This window comes from Ylistrum balloti, unplaced genomic scaffold (assembly GCF_031769215.1).
Source record: "Ylistrum balloti isolate Yb309-2 unplaced genomic scaffold, AGI_CSIRO_Ybal_v1 Utg370010, whole genome shotgun sequence".
Taxonomy (NCBI): domain Eukaryota; kingdom Metazoa; phylum Mollusca; class Bivalvia; order Pectinida; family Pectinidae; genus Ylistrum; species Ylistrum balloti.
In genome coordinates this window covers 2,741,489-2,767,494 of record NW_026782083.1, presented here as the reverse complement: position 1 = coordinate 2,767,494, position 26,006 = coordinate 2,741,489, and positions in this window count along the sequence as shown.

Sequence of the window (26,006 nt, the reverse complement as noted above, 5' to 3'; positions counted from 1 at the left end):
CGGAAAATTGTTGTTGTTTGGTCAAATTATATCGTAATTGTGAATAAAATGATTGTGGATTTCTGAATGTCGTGATCAGTAAGGTCAACCCTGCTTTCAATACAAATGGAGTACGGTAGAGATCTGCGTCACCACTTAGCAGGATTCCCAGAAAAATCTTTCGGAATCGTTAGATTGGAATATGGTTTCTTTCATAGTGCCGTAAACTGTTAAAGAACACTCATTTTCAAATGGAAGGTTTCGTGAGAAAAGTCAATTGATAGGATGTTTTCATTTTGTTTCCTAGCAAAAACTATCTACTTGTATAACCCAGTGAACAACTCAAATGTCCTTTATCATATCTGAATGATGTATGATTGCTTTCATCCCTTAATTCCTGGAAGTGTTTCCTGGAGGCAGGTCAAATTCCATAAATAATAGAGCAAGGCTAATCCAACTAGATTTCATTTCGATGACTATTTTTTCAGGCACATTATTAGTATTATTAGTAGTCGTTTCTTGTATATTGATGGCCTGATGCTAATTTTCAGTAATATCATTTCCACTATAACATTTTGTGTCTCCCTACATTTTGGCATCCATAGTGCTGTAAATCAATTTGGTCTATAATAGTATACGTCTTGTTCCCTAACGTTCCTCTGATGTGCTTTTCTCTATCTTAACCTTATAGCTAAAAGGGGCTGCGGTGACCGAATGGTTAAGGCGTCTGTCAGTCTTTATTACTAATTCTGGGGTTCAAGGCATATAAGGGGCAATCGCCAGGTACTACCATCAAGTCGGATTTTTGTTGTTTTTTTCCTCCACTACCCAAGCCTGACAGGTCCTTAAATAACCCTGGCTGTTAATAAGATGTTAAGCAATAATAAATCCAACTCATAGCTACTAGCGAATATATATCGTTCCCTTTATTCAATAGCAATCTCTCTCTTTTCTTAAACATACGGCTCGTCTTCCTATTTCTCTGGCAACATGTCTATTTCCAGAAGAATCAAACCTCGATTTGGTTAGCTATCTTATTTCCATGCTGCCTTGGTGCGTTCTTTTATTTGTCTCCATAACGACAAGGTCCGTTCTCTTACTTTCTATAACGACAAGGTCCGTTCTCTTACTTTCTATAACGACAAGGTCCGTTCTCTTACTTTCTATAACGACAAGGTCCGTTCTCTTACTTTCTATAGCGACAAGGTCCGTTCTCTTACTTTCTATAACGACAAGGTCCGTTCTCTTACTTTCTGTTGCGACAAGGTCCGTTCTCTTACTTTCTATAACGACAAGGTCCGTTCTCTTACTTTCTATAACGACAAGGTCCGTTCTCTTACTTTCTATAACGACAAGGTCCGTTCTCTTACTTTCTATAACGACAAGGTCCGTTCTCTTACATTCTATAACGACAAGGTCCGTTCTCTTACTTTCTATAACGACAAGGTCCGTTCTCTTACTTTCTATAACGACAAGGTCCGTTCTCTTACTTTCCATAACGACAAGGTCCGTTCTCTTACTTTCTATAACGACAAGATCCGTTCTCTTACTTTCTATAACGACAAGATCCGTTCTCTTACTTTCTATAACGACAAGGTCCGTTCTCTTACTTTCTATAACGACAAGATCCGTTCTCTTACTTTCTATAACGACAAGGTCCGTTCTCTTACTTTCTATAACGACAAGGTCCGTTCTCTTACTTTCTATAACGACAAGGTCCGTTCTCTTACTTTCTATAACGACAAGGTCCGTTCTCTTACTTTCTATAACGACAAGATCCGTTCTCTTACTTTCTATAACGACAAGGTCCGTTCTCTTACTTTCTATAACGACAAGATCCGTTCTCTTACTTTCTATAACGACAAGATCCGTTCTCTTACTTTCTATAACGACAAGATCCGTTCTCTTACTTTCTATAACGACAAGGTCCGTTCTCTTACTTTCTATAACGACAAGGTCCGTTCTCTTACTTTCTATAACGACAAGGTCCGTTCTCTTACTTTCTATAACGACAAGGTCCGTTCTCTTACTTTCTATAACGACAAGATCCGTTCTCTTACTTTCTATAACGACAAGATCCGTTCTCTTACTTTCTATAACGACAAGGTCCGTTCTCTTACTTTCTATAACGACAAGATCCGTTCTCTTACTTTCTATAACGACAAGGTCCGTTCTCTTACTTTCTATAACGACAAGATCCGTTCTCTTACTTTCTATAACGACAAGGTCCGTTCTCTTACTTTCTATAACGACAAGATCCGTTCTCTTACTTTCTGTTGCGACAAGGTCCGTTCTCTTACTTTCTATAACGACAAGATCCGTTCTCTTACTTTCTATAACGACAAGGTCCGTTCTCTTACTTTCTATAACGACAAGGTCCGTTCTCTTACTTTCTATAACGACAAGATCCGTTCTCTTACTTTCTATAACGACAAGATCCGTTCTCTTACTTTCTATAACGACAAGGTCCGTTCTCTTACTTTCTATAACGACAAGGTCCGTTCTCTTACTTTCTATAACGACAAGATCCGTTCTCTTACTTTCTATAACGACAAGATCCGTTCTCTTACTTTCTATAACGACAAGGTCCGTTCTCTTACTTTCTATAACGACAAGATCCGTTCTCTTACTTTCTATAACGACAAGGTCCGTTCTCTTACTTTCTATAACGACAAGGTCCGTTCTCTTACTTTCTATAACGACAAGGTCCGTTCTCTTACTTTCTATAACGACAAGATCCGTTCTCTTACTTTCTATAACGACAAGATCCGTTCTCTTACTTTCTATAACGACAAGATCCGTTCTCTTACTTTCTATAACGACAAGATCCGTTCTCTTACTTTCTATAACGACAAGATCCGTTCTCTTACTTTCTATAACGACAAGATCCGTTCTCTTACTTTCTATAACGACGAGGTTCTTTCTCTAAATTACTAAAGCGACATAATCTACTTTAGCAGCATCGCTATCTGACTTTCGTAGTCAATATTAACAAAGAAAATACCGATATATCAACAGAATCATAATTCAAGCTTTGATATTAGGGATATTCGCCTTGGACTATCTAGTCAATTGCGACAGGCAAATATCGTATTTTGGGGATCAAGGATTGTTATCCAGACATGGAAAATTGACAATAGACAAATTGAAACCATAAAGAAACGAATCTATATACCATAACTTCATAAGTTTCTCTAGCAGACAATATTATAACGTAATTGTAACCCTGGTTTGATCGTTCTACAATCATGGTAAGAAACGTTGGTCAAACTTTGGTTGAACAACTAGATAAGCCAGCGAAAACACGATGTTTGAATGGATTCTTGGGAAGTTTTTAATCCAATATCAACGAAGAAGGTCCGTGTTCTAGTTACTTAAACAAACAGCAAAAACAACAAAAAAACAAAAAACAAAAATAGAGAGAAAAAGAAAAACTATTCGTTCTGATATTTATGTGTCTTTTTATTATTATGATATTTTTTGTCATTTTTTAACGACAATTCAGAATTTTCTTATTCCTTCCGAGACGACAAAGCTCACTATGCTATGTACATACAGGCTAATTCGGTTTCCTATTCATTAAGCAACACGATACGTTCTCTTATTCCCAGGGTAGCTTTTTTCTAAAATCAGATATTGTTCTTTCCATTATTAATTGCCACACGAGGTCTGGATTGTTGGAAACATTGGACATTTGCCTGCAATGAAATAAAGCAGTTCCGCTTTTGACTTGCTTTAAATTCACATTTTTTAATATTGACTATTTTTCTCTTGAGTAACTTATTTCAATATGTCCAAATCATTCGAAATGGAAACTCACTTCTAAAGAAGAATATATCAAAACTATTTTGCCTCTATATCTCTAGATTACTCTCATTTATAAGCATTTACGAACTTAATCATGATGGATTATTTATAATCAACTATTAACTATATAGACTATTAAGAAAGCGTTATATCTACATGGAGCGCGATTCGATCTGTAGCACAGACACAGAAGAACTGTCCGTCTAAAACTATTAATGGTTCCTCATAGAAAAAGCTGATATTATTACTCCGTCTTAAAATATTAATGGTTTCACTAACCTCTCCGTTTTAACAATGTGACGTAATTACACGTAACAAAAGAAGATTTACGCGTCTAATGGAGTTTGCTTGTACATGTATGGAGGTCCTAACATCTGTCTTTAGAGTGCACGTGAGTTTGTGTAATTGATGGCATGTCGTATACGCTTTGATTACAGAGCATTACGACATGCCGTAAACATGAAGAATTAATGAGGGCTTTGCTTGGTTTGGAGATTTCAGATGTGAAGCCGGTGTCTAGCAAAGCAAGAAGCAGAGAATACAAACAACAAATGCTTTGCGCAAGCAACAAATAATCTTCATCGTTTTTATACAATGTTGTTTTGCAGCATACAGACAACCGACACTTTATATCCTTAGTATGAGAACAACAAGTATTTGATATGTTAAACATAGAACATATTCTCGGGTCGGAAATAGCGTTTCTATTTATAACTGACGTTAAACATGATACAGAAACACATAACGAGTAAGAACATCTTGTTTGATGCCAGTTTATTATCAATTTTGAATTAAATTGTAACTGAGTAAGTTTGTCGGGTGTTGAAGCCGCCATATGACCTGTAGTATCACCTCCAGATGTCTACAGCAGAAATGGTACTTTCGGGAATATTGCTAGTGTGAATTGGGTCACCACGACATCCCCAGGTCAAATATTTAATTAATCTGACCGCAGGCTTGTATGCATTATGAATTGTATCTATTGACGGAATATACGTTAGCCGAGGTCGGTCGAACGTTTGTAATTATTGACTATTCATGATATCACCGTGATCACGGTCTGTTGAGTACAAAGAGTGATTGTGATATTTCCTAGACTTTGTGAATATTTCAACAATGTAACGATACATTGTGATATTTTTTATACTTTGTGAATATTTTAACAATGTAACGATACATTGTGATATTTTCTATACTTTGTGAATATTTTAACAATATAACGATACATTGTGATATTTTCTATACTTTGTGAATATTTTAACAATGTAACGATACATTTTGATATTTTCTATACTTTGTGAATATTTTAACAATGTAAGATACTAATGGCCGCGATACATTGTAATTTTCTTTTGTTTTGTGAATGGTTACCTCAGCCGTCATTTCTTCAGTTCCGACAACGTTGTTTACTTCTGTCATGAGTCTGGTTTCATTCAGTTGGGAAGGGTCGATGTTTTCCGTGAATCCTGACACCTTTACTTAGCTGCGATGTAAAGGACGCTAATTATGGATGTTATTGGTTTTGTTGAAATATAATTACAACAATTAGACGGAACTTTGGTCGGCAGGAGTGTTGACCTTTTGAATGACGATGTGGTTCATAAACAAACTGGACTTGAGTGTGAAATAGTATTACATATGCGTACTCGGCATATGTCCAAAATCGTAGTGTGAATGCGCACTAGGCATGTATACACAATTCTAGTGCACATGCGTACTTGTCCTGTATAAAAAATAGTTGTGCGCCTGTGTCCTAAGACTGTTAATACTGTGGTATTAAATTATTCCATAACTCACAAACTGTTCCCTAGTTTCACACTAAGATATTATGCATTTTATGCAGGAGATCCCGTTGGGAGAGTGCAACAATCTTCTCACGATCTTTATCAGTTAGATACTCATTATCATTTCCTCTCCTTTACTTCATGTACAGAAATATCAATAATACAGCACCTAATAACTATTTATCAAAACTTGATGAAAACAGTTCAATGCTATCCTTCTGTGGCTAAAATAGAAACTGACTGACTTAAAGGTCGTCCTGGGATAAACGGGATGAACAACGTATTGTCAAATGGTTTTCTATCAGGATAAGAATGACATAAGCACATCATGTTCGTCGATGAGAATCGCTTTATAGAAACGGAATTATCAGACGCACATGAAATAACGGGCATTTAACACCTCATATCCCAAAAAGGAAGTATTTAGCCAATAAGATCATGACGACGAAAACAGCCTCATGGACATCATGAAATCTGTTGAAATTCTTTGTTGCAAGTTTATGTGTCAACTGTTGACATCTAACACAGAAATCGTGAAACTATCAATTAGATAATGAATAATATGCAGCCTGTTAACACTACAAATTGGGGAAGCAGGATTGTTAATGTCTAGAAAGGGAAAGTTCTTAACATGGAAATTAAAACCCCAACGCGTAATATAATAATGAAAACTCCATTGTTGGTGATGTTGTAGGCAGGGGTAAGTGGCAGACGTACATATGTCTGTTGTGACCTTGATATCTACTTTTGGAAGGTATATGCATTATGTACGACGAATTTAATAAATAATTATCTTCGATACCTAAAAAAGAAAATGAAGTAAATGGTAAGGTTTTATAGCTTGTGTGAAAGCTCTTCGAAAAATTCTCCTGAGATCCTGGTCGTTAATGATATAGTTTAAGTCATTATTTGGCTGACAATATCTAATTCTAACCTAGTATGGAGAGGTGCTATTTGAAGTCAATATTTGGCTGACAATATTTAATTTTAACCTAGTATGGAGAGGTGCTATTTGAAGTCATTATTTGGCTGACAATATTTAATTCTAACCTAGTATTCAAAGCACAAATACCATATAACTGCGCTAAATATATCGAAGAAGTAGAACGTTCCTGATGAGACCATGAAGGCAACGCTGAAATGTCCCATAATCCTCGTCAACCTGCATCTCCCAAAACCTTGAACTTTACCCCGTTAACTGTCACTTTTTATCATTTATCATAATTCTATATTATTCTTATGGTTTCTAAAACATCGTATTATCTGCCATATCTAAACTCCATATGCTTAAGAATCGGAATAGTCACCATTTAGAAAAGGAAAAATCGCAACATGAAATTGCAATTACCATGTTGTTTGTTTTTTTTTAATCTTCTCTCATCGCTTATAGTCCATGTCTGTTACGCTACATGTAGCCTGATTGTCCTGAGTATCACATTCTTGACAAGGCTAAAAACTACTACATTTATCATCACGTCTAACGTCAGCGGTGAGTATTTTTTTCCTGTCATATTAGCTAAACCGTCAAAAACCACCTCACTGAATACAGCTCTCATGAATAAACTTCAGCTAAGCTTACGTGTAAATACACTAATAATAGAATGGTGAATACCAAATGAAGATATAGCATCGGAGTCAAAATTTAATTTGTAAAATAAACAGATGAGATGGTTATGGATAATTCAGTTGTATTGCATGGAAAGATGTTTACTCTGACCAGATGGCGGAAGATTGTGATAAATGACAAATCGGCCGTGTGCCCGTGTCTATAAATGGCGGCCTGTGGGAGATTGGGGAGGAAGGCGATTCTAAACAACATCAGCATGATATTTGAAACCTTTAATAGATCTAGACAAACTGATCAACTACTATCATTATGATGTTTGTCGGAAGCTTTCCTGGTCAGACATTGACCAGTGTCCGGCTGTTTATATATTGTATTGCACTCTAAGTGCGATGTATTGACTGTATCTGTGCGCCATTATATTCCTTTATATATCAGTTTGCTAAGAACACAGCGTCATGCGTTTTCTGATACCATCACATTTCAAAGTATTACTTGATAACGAGTCTTCCCTCCACCATTCTCTGACCACGTGGTTCACCATGATCCTTGAGTGGAATATGAACTTGGACTGAATTAACGTGAAGAGGCGGTACATTATATCTGCGAGACTATATTGACAACATGTATTCTTTACGTCCTTGATATTTAGTCCTTTCATTATTAACCACTTCCGGTTGGACTCTGAATCACCTTTTTTAACCGGAAGAGAAGGTTTATTTCCATTTTTAGCCAATATATGAATACTTAGTGTTCTGTCACATGTTTAATTTGCTTTCTATATAAATAGGTCGATATTAATTAAAAAATTGTTTTCTTATTTACTTTAAGATTTTTAATATTGAACAATATTGTACATTTGCAAGATATTTATTCAAAGGATGATATCAAAACAAACGCTGACGTATTTATACACATATATTGTCATCAACAATTTGCTAATACTGCCCAGAGAGAAGCCACATGATCGCGGGAACCCACTCTAAATTTCACCAGTTACACACTCTCTCAGTTTTCGCATTATTTCACAATTTTATCAACTAAAAATTCTGTCGTTTATTGTTTTAATAGAAACATGATGACAGCTGCCTACTTGTTCATCATCCTATATGTAACCGTTATTTTACGGCTTATCGAAGAGCAATATGTCAAAGCTGACGCGAGAATGAACCAGAAGGATGAGAATCAAACGTTTAACAATGAAAAAACATAGACACGATTGTAGTGTGCTTTTAAAATGCAGATTATATATAGTCACTCGTTAGGAAGCGTATTGATGATCTATGTTAATATAATTACAAACATGCTGATGATCCAGACTACAGTGTGATCAACGTTGTCACTCACAAGCTTGTTAATAACCACCTTAACCTCTTCATGTCACCCAAAGAAGAGCATGGCGAGTTGGAAGTCGTTTTGGTGACAGAAAGCATGTGCTCATTTAACACAATCAGGTCGTACTAGCAGACACTTCTAATGACCACGGAGCGAAGCTGTTGACCAATCATTACCACTGATAGACGAATGTCTATTTAGATATGCTTTCTTCCATGTAGTGTTGTGAGAGAATCTTGGCAGGTATCTACATACATGATCGTCACAGAACACATACGGGAATCTTTTCGCCACGGTATCCAAATTATCACGAAGAGAGATTAAAAAAACGTGTATGGAGGATTTTATATTAGTACATTAGGGGAAAAGATGAGTTGTCTATTTTTGGTGTCAATTTTAAAAATTAGCGTTATCCTTGATAGGATAATTTACTGTAGTCTTTATTTCACTACAAAGCTCGATTGGAGTTAGAGAGAGACATTTTGCTCCAGCGCTCCTATAAGAAACATCTTAAATTCAGTGTCTTCATATAATTTGGTTATTGAGGATGAAAAGGTCATTTTAGTACAAAGATGGTGACTAACTCTAGTATTTTTATACTTATCAATAAAACTGACACGGTTATGGATTATTAAAAATTATAATCAAAACACAGCGAAAAAGGACTGACCGACATATCAACAAACTCTTGATTACAACTCGAAAAGCGAGTGTAAAAACATAGGCAAAAGAAAAAGACAGAGGACCTCGAAAACGTTAATTTGTTGTCAGGCATATTACAGATTAAATGTTTTTATTTCGAGAACTGGCTATTTAAGTTATCCTTTAATGAACACTCCGCCTCCGTGCACATGGCAAACGGGCATTTAATCTCAGGAGGACGAAACAGCAGAATGATACAGTATAGTTCATTATTTGGCTCTACTGTATCTAATTTTAAAGTGTGTGTCTCTGGTACAATCTGTCAGAAAAATGGGACTGACTACTCCAATACGGCATATTGTGCTTTGTACACTGTATTCTTGTATCATCAGTACGTCTATATTTTGATGCGAATTTGCCTCCCCATAATTGATTTGTGGATCTGTCCCTGATTAGTCATTAATTGTCGTCTTCTTGTCATTCTCCGTACCTATTTATTTATGTTTTGAGTTTAGGTCTCTGTTGTGTGGTTTCAATCATGTTTACTCTGTTAAGGTCTGTGTTGTGTGGTCTCGGCCCAGTTAACTCTGTTGAGCTTTGGTCTCTGTTGTGTGATCTCGGTCCTGTCTACTCTGTTGAGTTCTGGTCTCTGTTGTGTGATCTCGGTCCTGTCTACTCTGTTGAGTTTTGGTCTCTGTTGTGTGATCTCGGCCCAGTTAACTCTGTTGAGTTTTGGTCTCTGTTGTGTGATCTCGGTCCTGTCTACTCTGTTGAGTTCAGGTCTCTGTTGTGTGATCTCGGTCCTGTCTACTCTGTTGAGTTTAGGTCTCTGTTGTGTGATCTCGGTCCTGTCTACTCTGTTGAGTTTTGGTCTTTGTTGTGTGATCTCGGTCCTGTCTACTCTGTTGAGTTTTGGTCTCTGTTGTGTGATCTCGGTCCTGTCTACTCTGTTGAGTTCAGGTCTCTGTTGTGTGATCTCGGTCCTGTCTACTCTGTTGAGTTCAGGTCTCTGTTGTGTGGTCTCGGTCCAGTTTAACTCTGTTGAGCTTTGGTCTCTGTTGTGTGGTCACGGTCCTTTCTGCTCTGTTGAGTTTAGGTCTCTGTTGTGTGGTCACGGTCCTGTCCACTCTGTTGAGTTTAGGTCTCTGTTGTGTGATCTCTGACCTGTTTACTCTGTTGAGTTTAGGTCTGTGTTGTGTGGGTTCAGCATGTTTTATTTTGGCGAGTTTAGGTTTCTGTTGTGTGGTTTCAGCCCTATTAGTTTTGCTGAGTTTGATATGTGATGTTTGGTCTCGGCACTATTTATTTTGTAACGTTTTGGTCTCGGTTTTGTCTCAGGCCTATTTATTTTGGGGGCCTTGGACTTGTTTTTGTTGTGTAAGACCTGTTTATAAGGTTGCCTTGATGTATAGGGAGGTAAGCGTTTCAATGTCATCTGAAGTGGTTTTTATATTACACACAAACAAAATACTTTTTATGTTATAATCTAGTATTGTTTTTAGTCATCAAATAATGCTTTCTCTGCACGAACCTAAAATAGATTTGGCGGCACAGCATGTGTACACAAAATAATGTTAGGCTAATTTGTTTGTTCCCTAACACGTGACGTGTAGTCTCGTCAATCACGCGCCCGACACATACTCAATCTGCGCGCCGTCTAGTAGCTAAATGTTTAAACTAAATTCTCTAGTTGTTTTTCTTCCGATTTGTGTAAGTTAATAAATCTTCTGTAAAGGAGGTAGAATGGGCATCAAATTAGGAGCGCGATCTGGCGATCAATAAGCGAGATTGTTCCGGAATTACAGCCATTTGTTCTCGTCAATGTCTGCCTTGCGCTTATGACATTTATACTATAAGTTAATTTGGCGACCATTATCAGACATTGGCGGTGCGATGCTGTCTACGATACCCCGTCCGAATGGGACCCAATGCTTGCGAGGACCCGATACGTACAATGGGCCAACCTTTCTGGGTAACGCTCCAGACAAAAGCCATTGATATGGATGCCGTTAGTACTTATTAAGTCATTTCCTCTCCACCCACACAAAAGCCATCCAAAAAGGATTTGACTGTCCCAAGTATCTTATATGATGTAGATGATAGCGAGAGCAATACAGATTTAGAAATCAGGGAACAACATGAAAGAAAAATATTGCGAATGTATTGCGAACGTCATATCACACTTAAATTTTTATGTAAACAATGCTCGTGGACTTTTTGTTGCTGATGTTTGCCGTCTGTAACCTTCATGCCACATCATACCACATTCTTATTAATTTCAAACATTGCCACGATTGAGATTGTACACAGGTACATTATTTTGAAATCACTCAGTATTGAAAACCATGGAGTCTATTGATTTTTTTTTTTTTTTTTTTTTTTGTTAATACGCAATTGCATTCCAGCCACGCTAGTTTTTTTAATTCGAAAGATAATTAGTTGAATTTTCGATATACCTATCCGAAAATCCGAAATGTTAAGTGTAAATTTCGACTTAGTACATACAATTAAATAACTATGTAAATAAATTCACATTCCAGTTTCAGCATTTAATGATGTATATGATTTTTTTTTAATTTCTCAAAGGCTTAGTATATAAATTGTGTAAAGATAATATTCAAAATAGGATTCATTAATATCAGTGATTTAGAAGTGTATGCTGATTTACCACTTCTATCCTATACCTGGATGAGCTTGGTATGAGAATGTTTTTATACTGAGTACTAAACATATTCTTTATTGCATCTCATTGATAGATTTTGTCGACTGCAAACTTCTGTTTGTGTGTTATTTTAAATGGAGCATATCTGAGGATTTTTAACTTATAGGTGTTAGTATAAGGTATCCTTTAGTTCCGGGTCTCCTTTAGTCCCAGGTGTCTTAAGTCCGAAGTGTAAGTACCAGTTGCCCTTTGATCCCAAGTATTAGTCCCAGTTGTCCTTTAGATCCAGGTGTTCTTTAGTCCCAGATATCATTTGGTCCCAGGTGTCAGTCCCAGGTGTCCTTTAGTCCCAGGTCTCATTTAGTACAAAATCTCCATAAGTCTCAGATGTCTTTAGTCAAGGGTTTCCTTTAGTACCTGATTTCCTTTCTGTAGAGTTTTAAATAAAGATCGAAAGTCACTCTTCAGACTTTAAGTCCTAGATACGTGTTATTTATATAGAGGTACTCTTTGCCCTCTTTAACATTTACAACAAATTTGGTAATATCCCATTAAGACTCGGTCCCTTATAGTAACATATCTTACAAATATCAAATACTGAGGAAACATCAGCAATATTATCTTACCAACAATATATAGATAAACAAAGTTTATTATTTTAGTCAAAATGAAAAGCAGACCAAACTGAAGCGCGTTATCTGTTCGTTTTACCGTGCATTTCCCTCTTTGAGCGTGTTTATGAAGGCTATTTTTATATTCTTTTTTCATTTCTGTTTTGTGATTCATAACTAATATTATTATTCTTATCTTTTTTTATTCTTTCAATAAAAAATTTATCCCTTTGGAACATCGTGTTTTGAAGTGTTTATTTTCTGGGTTTCATTTTCGTTTTTTTTTTTTTTTTTTTTTCAAATACTTTTGTTCGTGTTAATCCTTTCGATATTTTCCCCATTATTCAAACAATTTGACAAAAGAACACGAGAATATATAATCAAGAGTATCAACGGTCTGGACGCAGTGCACTCTCTTGATGTGTTCATGTGTCTACATCGCATTTAGTTGACGACGAAAAATTACCAAGTGGCGTCTCGATGTTCTTTCCCATGGGCAAGACATATAGAATGTATTATTGGCTCAATTAATTCACGTTATTCCTTTGACCTGACTGGGTTAGTATTAGACATTGGGATACAACTGTATCTATAGTAAATATCCCGAAATTTCGGGTATTAGTATCTAAAAAATTTGAGTTATATGTTGAAATTTTTTATTATCTGGAAATCTTAAGACGTTTAGATCGATAATTTCGTTATAGTTCTGTATCTAATTCTTATTTTGAACAATCTTTGAGATTACAGGTGGTAAACGTTGTTGGTGGACTTTTACTCCCCGTTCAGAATATACACATGAACTTGATCTAAAATTATCTGATATATGAAAATTATGACATATATTAAAATAAGAGGCTAGTGCACGTCTTCGTCCGGAATTGGACTTTTCTCTCGATCACTTTGGATTTTCCCGGACGCCTACTCGGTTTCATAATTTAGGCCCTTAGTATCACTGACGAGTCATTGAAGGACGAAACAGTTATGAGGTTCAGTTTATGACTTACTTTGTATTAAAGGGGGTTATTACCTTGGATGTTTGTTGTTAATTCTTTGTTATAATGTATTATTTTAATGTTATTCAAAATTTGAATTGAAACGTACATTCACCTATATGGTTTAATTTGTTGGGAACAGTTGTCCATCAAAAACAAAACAAAAACATCGTCAAATATTTGGTATACTTCCACTCTGCCAAAGTGGCGTTTTCATCAAATATTCTTCCTTGCGAACGTGAACTCGCTTAGCCGTTCACACCAGGAAATAAGTTTTCCTAACAGATAAGAAAGCTCGGTAATCTCTTTTGTTTTTTCACTAAGGAAAGAGTTCGTGTGTTATACCCACAATGATGATTGAATAGAACAACTCTTTTATATATGTATGTTATTTTATTAAATCTCACAATTTTAATTAGAACACATCAGATAACTTCTAATATTATCTAATTGATAGTATTGTTATTTGACTAGATGTTCTCTCTATAACAAGATAAAGTGTAAAGAAATTGATAGTATCGATATTTGACTGTCTAGATGTTCTCTCTATAACAAAATAAATTGTAAAGAAATTCATAGCATTTGCCTGACTAGATGTTCTCTCTATAACAAGATAAAGTGTAAAGAAATTCATAGCATTTGCCTGACTAGATGTTCTCTCTATAACAAGATAAAGTGTAAAGAAATTCATAGCATTTGCCTGACTAGATGTTCTCTCTATAACAAGATAAAGTGTAAAGAAATTCATAGCATTTGCCTGACTAGATGTTCTCTCTATAACAAGATAAAGTGTAAAGAAATTCATAGCATTTGCCTGACTAGATGTTCTCTCTATAACAAGATAAAGTGTAAAGAAATTCATAGCATTTGCCTGACTAGATGTTCTCTCTATAACAAGATAAAGTGTAAAGAAATTCATAGTATCGATATTTGACTGTCTAGATGCTCTCTCTATAACAAGACAGAGTTATTCTTCTCAGTCGTTATTCATGATTTGTTTTAGTCTCATAGTCTTATAACATTGAAAGCGAAGCATTCAATTATGAATCATTTAATTTATAATCAGCCGTATATTTACTATCAAATTCATAATAGTGCTTATTCATATTGTGAATGTGGATATTCTATAACTATTAGATTGTTTTCTTGTGAGTCGACCCTGTGGAGAATATACTGAGTACCTTTAACAGTGAATTCCACATTTCACGACCGTGGCTAACATTTGAACGATTGAAGATAACAATATGATTGAAATATGATTGTTAAAACTGAAAAAAACACAAATATGATTACAGGATATATATGATATTATGTGTGGTTATCTTATATATAAAAGAATACATCATAAAATTTTATGTTTTTTGTGATTTTGAATCAGGCAGCTGTGTTATTGGTCAGTCAATTGAAAAATGTGTACTCTTTTCAGTGAAAATCAACACTCTCATCCGTATGCTACATTCGCTATATTTCCCTGGTCAAAACGTAATATACAGTATCTCAAACATCCGTCGAAAAGTCTTAACGACTAGACCAGTATTCTCCGATAGGTTTCTGATTTACACCATGCCTTTAATTATTTTTCCACGAAAGATTGATCAAGCCATATGAGGTCATACAAAACAAAACTATTCCAGATTGCTAATAAATTGATATTCTTTTTGTAAATGAAAGGAAGCAGCTGTATTTGTAGTTCCCCGTCTCCATTGTAGTGATAAAAGATACTTCGTGGACATCGCATTAGCACGAGTGAAATGATTTATCAAGTTATTGAAGGAAAATTGCTTTTGTGATGAAAATCCCTAAAGAAACTTTAAATCCTGTGTTGGTTGGGTATATTTTATCATTAATATCATTTCTATCTTCTTAATGATGTTAATGTTGATAGTGAAGAAAGGGAAATGATTGCTTACGAATGGTAACAAATCGATTAAGTCGATACCTGAAAAAATAGATGAGAAAGAGTAAGACATTTCGTACATGCGCAGTGAAATGGTTATTTTTAATTGAGCTCTTGAGAATCAAGTGAAAAGAGTGGAAGTCATTCATTATCAACCACCAATACACAAGAGTTTGCAGTTGTTTGAAAGAAGATATATTATTTTATTGTGTTATCGTTAAAAATGTTAAGATGATCAAATCACGAGGGAATAAAACAATTACATACTAATTCTAGCTAATTGTTTAACCTTTGACCTCCTTGATAGATCAAATGTACATTTCTACTCAACATACGTACTGCTACATTCGTAATTGTTTTATCGTAACACGTGAGAATGAATGTTGTTTGCGGATTAGCGGTTTTACTGTTACGTTTTTTTTTTTTGCAATGAAGGATTCTTGTTTATGGGTGTTCGTGTCGTTTATAGTAAGACGTTTTGCTGTTTACAATAACCCGTGCTGTTGATGATAGCAAGGATGTAGAACATGTGATATTGCTGTTTACAGTAAACCGTGTTGTTGGTGATAGGAAATCGCATGGATGTAGAACATGTCATATCGCTGGTTGCTTCTTGTGTCGCTGTTAATACGTATTGTTGTTTACAACATAGCGTATATTTCTTTGTAGGGAATCTTGGTTTTGCTGTTACGCACTTTGTGCCGTTGTTTAATAGAACTCGTCGTTCATTTATTCATCTTGTTACAGCTATTGTATTTCTGACTGAATTCAACTCCGTTCTGAATCATTTATAATTGTGTATCAAAGTGCACAAAATACAATCCAATTTAGGTCATTATAACACCTTAATATAACACATTAATTATTATATTTGTTAACAGAATTACCCTGCCAGATGAAGGAAAGGAAGAACATTGGTACATACCGTACTTCGTTAAAACAGATCAACTGCCCACCGGCTCGAGAATTGATGAAGATATACGAAACCATGACTTATTTTATTATATTACAAGGAGAACATGTGTCTGCTCAAGATATTAAGTGGTCCACCTTTACGAGTTAACAGGGGATATGAATGCATACGATTAGTATAAACATGTTTTATGATACGTATGGGATGATGTGCTTCAAATTGGTTTTGTTGTTAAACACCATAACTAGATAAATTTACTTAAAATTGTAAACTTGTAGTTTCATATTTTTCCACGTCAAAAGTAAATGGCCCTTATCAACAATTGACCCTTCTGAACGCCAATACAACACACGAGCTTCAGTGTGTGAACCCCGCTACTATAAAATAGCTTTTATTTTAGCACACGACCATTCATCTAAGAATGATATGAAGCTTTCTGTGGAGGAATATTTCTCGGTACTATTCCGTCATATTTACTCGTTGATTTTACATATCCTTCTTACACCCAACCCGAAATGTGGTTACTAAAGCATTACAACGTCTATCATGTCCTTCTCACCCATTGTTATGACATTGTTGAAAAATTATTGATAACAAATGAACGCACATGAAATAGAACTGGTCTATCATGAGAATGACAAATTCTGCAATGTTCCTGTGGAAAAGTTCATATATTCATTCAGTTCCTTGAACAAACTAATTGATTGACTTACACTGCTATTTTACGAAATGATTTCATCACTTTTTCCTGTGAAATTATCTACATATAAATAATCATAATAATGAACGACAGCGCCATTATTATCATTACATTGTATATTAGATTCATTGGTCGGAAGTAGTCAACATATTTTGATATGATGTCCATTTTGTGAATGAGTTAGTTATATAGACATTGAATCATTATCACTTGTGTAATTACATAAAAAAATACTATTTACTATTTTTTACTTTTTTTCAATAACATAAGTCCTCAACAACATTACAATGACGAATTCGTCTCAAAGTGTGAAATTTATCTCAAAAATAGAAATCGGTTAATTCACACAAGAAAATGACTTTTTGTTGTGAAATGTTTAAAAACTATCTATGTTGAGCACATACTTTAATGCCAAAAACACTCAAAATAACAAAATAATGGACCAGTTTGTGTACTGTACAATCCTGAAAAATAACTGGCACGATTAACTCCTATTTTCCTTTGATTTATGAAATTTTCAAAGACAAAATAGTACTTAATCTTGCCTGTCATCTTTGAGGACTTTTCAGATAAAAACTGAGAAACATATAGTTTTTTAAAGTTTGGATCACCAACGCTTGGTGATCTAATATATATATGTTTAAACCTTTTACCATGCATTTTACAACATAATATTACTCAGATAGACCTGACTTGCATGACAGGTGTCATTGATGAATAGACGTTAATTCTGCTGCATTTTCTGAATTTTCTCCCTGGGTTTTTATCTGTTGTATCCTGTAATGATTTAAGATTATTAGAATTGCTATCGTTTTATCAATATCAAACCAGAACTACGGCGTTTGTATTCTTCCGTTAGCATTCATATATATATATATATATATTTAGAACTCACTTTATCAGGTATTTTACCGTACGCGAGTCATATCTTTATTTTTACTGTACGACCCGCCCAATATTTCTATCGTTAAATAACGTTAAAATAACGTTACAACAACGTTGCCATCGTTAATAAAAATGAAAATATCTTACACTAAAATAACGTTAAATTTTTATTATTCTAACGTTGGAACTTAACGTTAATTGACGTTAAAAAAGTTATATTAATGTTGAAATGATGTTAAAATAACGTCATTTTTAAACGTTGCAATAAATTTCTGAAATACTGGCCGGGTAGAGATACATCCAGAAGACTTACCTCTGGAACCTTGCATCTCGTATTTACGGCTCTGTATTATAGCTATGATAACTATTGCAAACATCATCTTTGGTATTATAATTAAGGTGTTACTTTATTCCCACTATCATCTCGACAAACAATATACTGTTTATCCAAGGTTATACCTTTTATGATATTTGGATACACAGGCCTGTATTCTAATATTTTGAAATGTTCAATTTTAATTCTGTTGATAGTTAATCAGGGAATAACAACGTGCTATCAATTAATGATGAACAATGTAGACTATTGATTGATAATTATACTAATAGATAGTTTTACATGTACAAACACAAGCGAATAGTACCTTTAAATTCACATTTAGAGTTAGAAACAGTATAATACATCATGCAAAGAGCACAACTTGCATGGAAATGTTATACATAGGCTTCATTCTCAACACAATGCCAAAAAAAGACACAGCAATCTAAATCATTCCTACATCATCAATTGTGATTGTTGCATAATTTTCTTAATTAGCACTTTAAACACGTTTTGTAATAAGTAAGCGTGATTTAATTGATTAAGTTTATTGTTTATATGTCTACAGTACAAAGTAAACATACTCGGAAGTTCCCTTGAGAGCCTGGATCGAAAGGGAGACTATCATGTATATTGTATAAGCGTGCCCGCTAGATTGGAAATGACCAAATGTCCAGCAATTTCTTATCAGTCTTGGCAGCCGTAACGCCGGTCAATTCTGTCGGCCTCGCGTGAGAACGTGCATCACCAAGACAAAGCCAATACCCAGTCATCTTTTACAATTGTCGAAAACAAATGAACACCGGTAACTAAATAGCCTACATCGGGAGGCCAGTAATTTAGTGTAAACTCCCCTGGACTCTTGGGGTGTCGCGGCTCCTTTAGTTACGTACGACTTGCGTGCGTAACCATTTGTCGAATGCTTCATCGATCGAACAGCAATGAAATGTGGGAGGTGACAGGCATCCAATAGGATCAGCGTCATAACACCACGTGACTTTGTTCTATTTAAACACATCAATATCTACATTGGACTAAGAATACAACTCGGGATCGTACACTTTTTGGAGAAAAGTTTTCACTTGAAAAGTTGACTTTATACCATTGAGCATCGGCAGAGAGTTACATTGAAACAGGTTGGTGTCTTACATTATTTATCTCCATTTTTGCAGCAGGAATAACTATTGCGGTATTTACATTTATAGAAAGTGAGCTTTGATTTATCAATCACGATTCTATCATAATTCATGTTTAAGATACATTTGAAAATATTTCAAAATGTAATGATCTTTAATAACACAGTCCGCTTTCGAGATGATACAGACTTATTGTCATTAAATAGCCAAAACTAGAAATATATCGGATTTTCGTTCTATGGAAGAAAAAATATTTTTCAGAAACTGCACATGTCGCTTAAGTTATTAAAGACAATTTAAATACAGTTTATTAAAATAAATGATCACTTTCTTTATACGAGCTTTAACTATAGATAATACTTAAACCAAAACGAGAACGTGGAGCCGATATCAAAGAAAATTGATCGCTTGTATGTATAATATAGATAAATGTTAGACATCAGTCGATGTATGAATTAAGATCCGTTACGTAAGGTGAAAATGTCAAACTATAACCGCTAACTCTTCATCAATAGCAGCATCACCTAAATTAAGCGCAAAGTACCGTGCACACAAATTAACCTAAAGTTCCGCCTCTCTTCGATGCTTCCGAACAGAAAGGCCAGAGAGTAGCTGATGCATCTATCGTGTCATTAGAACAGTTTGTTTAGGGTTCCAACATAAAAGACTGGGGGACTGAAAAACAATGTACTTTTGTCAGAACGTGTGTTCCGAGCGGGCACCATTTCTAATACAGCAACATTTAGTATCTCGTATTTAAAGCTGGTGAAACTATTGTGATTGTGATAAAGTACACAGGGTTTTGTGCTAGTAGTCAAACTGGGATTGTATTTGGTGTATTGTATTAGCAATTTTGCATATTGTTTCGATGTATATGTTGTATCAATAGTAATACAATAGACAGAAGTGTGTAATTCTAATCATAGAAATATGGATCGCTGACATAGATGTGATATGATGATATTATTGAATGTGAAAATGGTCTTTCTAGAAGCATTGGTCTACTCTAGTGTCTTAACGTGTACCAAAACGTGGCAATGACGTTGATGGTGTTATCCATTCTTGGAATTACTATCATTGGCTTTGTATGATTGTGATTCGGGACTCTGTAACGATGTTAGTTATAGTCAAATTCAAGGAAAACATGATTAACATGTTATCTTAATGAACACTGATGATTCAGAATAACATGTTTAATCAGCCCGATGCTTTACTATATCAAAGCAGGATATCCATATGGGCTTTATTATATCTTGTATATTTTTTTATAAATCTGGTGCTAGACTTTGATTACCAAATCCTCATACAATGGTTAAATCTGGCAGGGATGGATTAATTATTGGTAAAGATGCATTAATATACCTACTTTACGGTTACCTCATTAAGGAATCTACCTGAACAGACATACACGCACGCGCCGGAAATCCATATCCTCTATGTTATCACTGAGACAATTTACTCTACTCTTGTGCAGTAATCCCTGATCAAGTTCCCGTGAGATCCAAGAGCAATATTATTCGATCTCATGGTTGTAAATTAATAAAGATTTTCAATAACAGACATCAATACATAATGTGTATGTGGGATATAAGTACTCAGACATCATATATGGTTATTTAATATCAAACCGCCATCAGGTAAACAGGGGCTCTTTGACCCTGTAGGGCTCGTGGACGAAAGGTCGGTCAAATCGTAAATAAAATATTAGGTCGTATTAGTTAACAATGCCATCATACATAACACACGATAGGATTGTATAGCTATCTTTAATTGATGTCGTTGGTATCAACTACACTACATCTTCACTAACATGACTTTTCCAAAAGGAGCCAAATTACGTATCGTTACTTTAAATAGACTTTTCATGTGAAATATAGATAGTGAAACTGTTTTCATAAACGATAATGAGCAAATGTTGAGATATATAAAGGTGGTTAAAACGGTTAATGGTGAAAACAAAGTGGCAATTATAATAACGCTCCTTGATATGTTTTTGAAAAAAGAATATGTAAGGATTGCACACTAAAGATACAAGTGAATAGCACGTTTTTATAATTTAGAGTGAGATACAGTAGAGCCAAAACCTAAAAAAAATAACTTCATCAAACAGCCGTTTCGTCCTTCTTGGACTCGTCCGTGTTACTAAAATGTTGAATAATGAAAATCCAAAGTGATCAAATGAAAAGCGAAAAATAATGAATATGAAAATACTCTTTTAAGATTATATTGAAAGAAGATTATCAAAGATACCAGGGCATCACACCGTTATCAATTCTAAGTATTCTTTATGATACGGTTTTGAAAGAAAAATATTTAAATATAACATTTCAACAAACCGTTATCAATAAGAAATATTCAGTATTCTTTTCAATATGATTTCAATAAAGTATATCTAAATGTACCACGGCGTCACACCTTTATTAAACTACTAAAAAGATGACTGTTGATGCCCAGTACAAATGTTTTGTGCAACATTTGTGCTCGGTTCCTGTCAGCCAACGTATCAGCATTCAGACATGTTGTAAACTTTCCTCATGTCAAAATACAGTTAACGTCGAATTTCTCGACCGAACAATAATACTGCAATATTCTCCCATGTTACAATGCACGTGAAATTTCTCCTTCGATATAAAATCGTGAAAGTTGTCCTCCAATCAAGAATACCATGAACGTTCTATACGATAAAGTACACCATATGCTTGAAACTTTGTTTTCGATGAAACATGCTGCAAACTTTTCCTCCGATAAAATATACCGTAAATAAGAAACTCTCTCTACTTTTAACTAACCACGTGAAATCTTCCTTACGTTTAAACATGCGTTTAATATTTCTTATGATAAAACACGCCATCAATATTGAAATTGTTTTACTATATAAGACCTTAAACGTGAAAAAAAAATTATCTACTCTAAGCGATACGTGTTTAATTATAAATGTCCACAACACTCGCCAATGTCACGGTATATTGTGAAGAAACCCATATCATTTTTGACAGACTCTATATGTGTTTGAAAACAATTTCAAAAGGACATAGGCACAGTAAAATATTTTTCAGCCTTTTCATGTTTTTTTCCAAATGAGATCCCTCTGTGCAACAAGAAGAAACAATAATTCACTCCCGATAAGCAAATCACACTGATTATACTCCTTTGGTCATCACACTATTCTCTAATGTAGGTTTTAATTGATAAGTCGAAAAGATAGTTGTATCAGACTTAAAACAATTTCCTGCATTTGAATATACAAATATCTACTTGCTTCATTTTCATATAAAAACATGTATGTGAAATGTTATCTTCGCCTGTCAAATCGGAAATTACATTTTACTGATAGATAACATGTTCTTTAATTAATAGGATGAGGTTCAGTTACTATTTTGTTAGTTGGTCTTTCCCTGATCATGGCCAGTGTTGATAATGACTGCTGTCTTTCCCTGATCATTCCCAGTGTTGATAATGACTGCTGTCTTTCCCTGATCATGGCCAGTGTTGATAATGACTGTTGTCTTTCCCTGATCACGGCCAGTGTTGATCATGACTGCTGTCTTTCCCTGATCATGGCCAGTGTTGATAATGACTGCTGTCTTTCCCTGATCATTGCCAGTGTTGATAATGACTGCTGTCTTTCCCTGATCATTGCAAGTGTTGATAATGACTGCTGTCTTTCCCTGATCATTGCCAGTGTTGATAATGACTGTTGTCTTTCCCTGGTCATTGCCAGTGTTGATAATGACTGTTGTCTTTCCCTGGTCATTGCCAGTGTTGATAATGACTGTCTTCTTTCCCTGGTCATTGCCAGTGTTGATAATGACTGTTGTCTTTCCCTTGTCCTTGCCAGTGTTGATAATGACTGTTGTCTTTCCCTGGTCATTGCCAGTGTTGATAATGACTGTTGTCTTTCCCTGGTCATTGCCAGTGTTGATAATGACTGTCGTCTTTCCCTGGTCATTGCCAGTGTTGATAATGACTGTTGTCTTTCCCTGATCCTTGCCAGTGTTGATAATGAACTGTTGTCTTTACCTGGTCCTTGCTAGTGTTGATAATGACTGTTGTCTTTCCCTGGTCCTTGCTAGTGTTGATAATGAATGCTGTCTTTACCGTATCCGCCGATTGAATAAAAAAGTTATAGGAATAGATCTTATATTCTTACCGTTAAAATGTCTTTATGATATTATCATTCCAGCAGAGAGACTTTATATTGAAAGTCGTAAGTGTGAATTATGGTGAAGTTTAAGTCTTAATTAGATCCATTGAGAGATTTTGACTTGTTACAAATTATTTTACTTATTCATACCCAATTGTCCCTCTACAATAACTTGTATATCTAGAAGAGAAGGCTTCTTTTATCCATTTGATTAAAAAAGATATGATTAAAGTCGAAACTGAAGTGTACATTAGATCAGGATTTTGTGTGTTACATAATTAACGAAAAGTGTAATAAAAGTATGATATCCGTATGACTGAAGTGACAGGGGGTATGATTTCTATATATAGACAGGACCGTTTAGTGGGTATAAATTTACTGTATGGTCTCTGTATTACTGACGTGACAGGGGGTATGATTGGTGTATATAGACAGGGCTGTTTAGGGGGTATAAATTTACTGTATGGTCTCTGTATTACTGACGTGACAGGGGGTATGATTGGTGTATATAGACAGGGCTGTTTAGGGGGTATAAGTTTATTGTATGGTCCGTGTTGCTGGCGTGACATGGACAAAATTGTATATATAGAAAAGATCGTTTATTTCCCTGTATAAAATTTGTTTATGATATTTGTACGTCTAGCATGGTATGATATAGATAACGTATTTACGAGAGAGTTGTGATCTCTTCTGATAGATATAATGTATTTACGAGAGAGTTACAGACAGTTACACAACCATTTTATAACCCCGCTGTTCCCCACACGTAATAACAAAAACCATCATAATGGCGGCTTCAAACTGCATATCAAAACCATAGGAGTTGACGAGCCAATTTCCCAATATGATAAAGTAGCAATTTCGACGAGATGAAATAAATAAATTTTATTTGTGTCGACATTTCCTTAAGAAAAAATAATCAACCCAAAACAGAAAAATCGATGATTTTACGTTAAGTTGAAGACAGCACCATCCATAAGACCTGTAATTGAAGGCATTCGAGTAGGAAAGATATAAAGTCTATCATATCATTCCAGCAGTCAATGTAGAAAAAAATATAAAAATCCATTTTCAATGATCGCATATGTCATTAACGTTTTGATCTGAAAGCTAAAGATGAATCATAGATAGTGATATTAGATCATGTTTATTGTTTTCCCCCTAGAGGTTTGTTCACGCATGCGTCGCGGGAGTTGATTGTCATTTACCTAAATGTGAGAGTGCACATTTACCATGGTTAAAAAAGCAAGTTCCTGTATGAAAAAAGTCTATAATAGGAAGTATTCGCTTTTGGTCGGTAGCAACTGTAAATCGAGTTCATACTAGGGTTCAGAATGATAAATGTATTATACATTAATAAGCTTGGAACAATTAACATAAGGCAAAGGTACATAGTTTTTAAAGGAAATATAATGTAATAGTTTATTAACAACTCTTAGTAAACGACAGATAACACAAGTACAACAATGGTATCAATGATTATTTTGAAAGGAAGATGTTGTTTATCCAGATGGCGTTTCCCTCGTAATAGATTTTACCTTTTCACACTACATGTTCCATTCTTAATATCAGGACACGCATAAAATTAAGTGATAATAATGCATTTCTGTAATGTCTCTCGGATCAGTCTAAGACGTTCTTGTTAAACAAACGACCCAGTAACTACACGTCAATATTGTGGAGGGTCACTCACGTGCACATTCATTAAATCCTCGTTCCCGTGCCACACGAAATGAGTGGCCTGTTGTAACAAAGAATTGCAAATGTCTCATAACCCCTTAAAGGATGAAATTTCAGTCAAGTGAAACTGACCTTTTGACTGTTTCGATCTTTCGATCTACGAATACCGATATCCGATCACATCTCAGTAAAACAATTTCTGAAAAAAAAACATTTCACAAATAATCAAATCTATTCTCCTGCCACGAGGATTTCGCTGAATCCTTGAGCACTGGATGATTTGTTGCTTCAGACCGATGTTACTTCATTTTTACGATGGTTAAAGTGCCCTAGAAATTTCCGTGGCAGGGCACCCTGATGCATTCATTGACTTTCAGTATCGTTTTGAGTCTCTGACACTACTCCATCTCATGTTTATTTCTGTCAAGTTTCTCAATTGTGTTAGGTTAAGAAACAAGTGTTCAAAAGAATCATTCTTTGTCTTTGGGACAGATCTGCAAAAGTTTTACACATTTTTGAACATGTGTGATTTCGCAATTCCTAATTAACATACACATAACAGGCTGAGGAATTTTTATACATAAAATATATGTACAACATTTAAACAATTAACTTAGTGCATTATACGTACATGTAACTTGATAAAAAATTGTTTTCTCCACTTCCGAAATAGACTCTTGTATATTGTGTTACTATTAAGATTTATGTAGATCGCTGGGTGTTTGTAGTAACTAGGAACGACTCCAGTGATCTGTAAATGTAAGTAAACGTGAAGCAAAGCGTATGGCCTTTAAACACGATTAACACAGCTTCTGTCGCCATCCCCTGAGACTGCAGTGCCCCCACTTATCAACAAGAGTGACCTCGAATGCTAGCAATCCTTTCCGTTCCTTTTTTCACGCAATCAAACACATTCCAAATATATTGCCTGTATACATCACACATCATTCTGTTCTCTG